We start from the raw sequence: 1,951 nt of genomic DNA on the forward strand, positions 1-1,951 counted from the left end.
TGACCCAAAATTGGGTTGAAACAACCCAGCATTTTTTAGAGTGAACATTTAATGTTACAAAATATTTTATTTAAAATAAATGCTGTTTTGAACATTCTATTCTTCAAAGAATCCTGAATAAAAGTATCAGAGTTTCATCATTGATGATAAGAAATGTTTCATGTGCACTATCAATAAGCATACTAGAATGTAAATCACAGGAATAAATTACTTTTTAAATTATATTCAAATAGAAAACAGTGAACTTAAATTGTAATATTATTTCACAATATTACTGCTTTTACTGTGTTTTTCATCAAATAAATGCAAACGTGGTGAGCATAAGACACTTCGAATATATTTTACTATATTTTATATACAGTAGAATATATATTTTTTTACATCACTTAGTTTTATATTTGAATAATAATAAATAAAAAAAAACACAATTTTTATTGCAGTAATGGATTTTCAGTTGAAAATAATGGTAATAGTAATAGACAAAAAATAAAAAAAATAACACTACTGGGCATATTAAAATGCTGAGAACTGGTCTCACACGTGCTGTCAAAAATGTCCCTAAGAAATTGTTATTCGCAGTAAAATATTATCAACCATCAATATTCAAAATATATCGTTAGATTATTTCCTCTCAAACTGTGTCAAATCAAAAAGTGCTGACCCCATGAAAAAATGCCCTTCTATAAAGTTCAACCAAATACATGTATTTCTCTCTAACTTATGTCCCTCACAGCAGTGGAGCTGTCCAAACATGGGGAATGATGGAGAATTTGGCTACTGGCATTGACGATACCCAGTGCTCGTTTACTGGGTGACGGAGCCGGAGCGTGTTCATGCCATCAGTAGTGCCGCATTCCCTCTGCGCCTCACACAGGCTGATTGAACCGACTCACTGGTGAGGAAAAGTCAACAGCCCTTCTCCATCAGTGTCACCTCAATGAAACACAGCTATAAATAAGCACAGGGACAGCAGACAGTGTGCTGGCAAACTGTTTTATGGGGGAGTAAACTCCATTATGGCTCCACGGGACATCCATACTCTCCGGCTTCATTCCAAGCATGCGTCTACACCTATCCATTAATGAAACCGCAGGTGACTCTGTTGCAGGATCAGGGAGGGAAATCTTAGGGTGAGAGATCACTATACAGTACCAGACCTGACTGGAAAGGCATTGCTGTAGAAGTTTACCATATGAATATGTGTCCCAAGAAAAGACTGAATTTGAAGTCATTGTTCACTTCCAGTGAGCTGTTAACGTAAGAACTGTTGTGATGGATCTGTGAGTCGAGAACCTGAGAACCAGAACAAATGGTTCAACTGAAAAGAACCAACAAAAAGGAATGATTAATTCACAAACCAGACTGATCCACTTTTTTAAAAGACCCAGTTCTTATTTTTGAGTTAAAAGTGTTCATTGTACCATTAAGAAATACTGTAACTTTCAAAACTCTTTCAAAAGCTGTAAAAATGGCTCGCTCTGTCAATATATTTCCACATACTATATGTGACCCTGGACCACAGAATCAGTCATAAGGTTCAATTTTTCTGAAATTGAGATTTATACACAATCTCAAAGCTGAATAGATAAGCTTTCCATTGATGTATGTTTTTTTATGATAAGACAATATTTGGCTGATATACAACTATTTGAAAATCTGGAATCTGAGGGTGCAAAAAAATCAAAATATTGAGAAAATCGCCTTTAAAGTTGTCCAAATTAAGTTCTTAGCAATGCATATTACTAATCAAAAATTAAGTTTTGATATATTTACAGTAGGAAATTTATAAAATATATTTATGGAACATGATCTTTACTTAATATCCTAATGATTTTTGGCATAAAAGAAAAATCAATAATTTTGACCCATACAATGTATTTTTGGCTATTGCTACAAATATGCCCCAGCGACTTAAGACTGCTTTTGTGGTCTAGGGTCACATATGCAGTTA

Source organism: Sinocyclocheilus anshuiensis, unplaced genomic scaffold (assembly GCF_001515605.1).
Source record: "Sinocyclocheilus anshuiensis isolate Anshui unplaced genomic scaffold, SAMN03320099.WGS_v1.1 scaffold391, whole genome shotgun sequence".
Lineage (NCBI taxonomy): Eukaryota > Metazoa > Chordata > Actinopteri > Cypriniformes > Cyprinidae > Sinocyclocheilus > Sinocyclocheilus anshuiensis.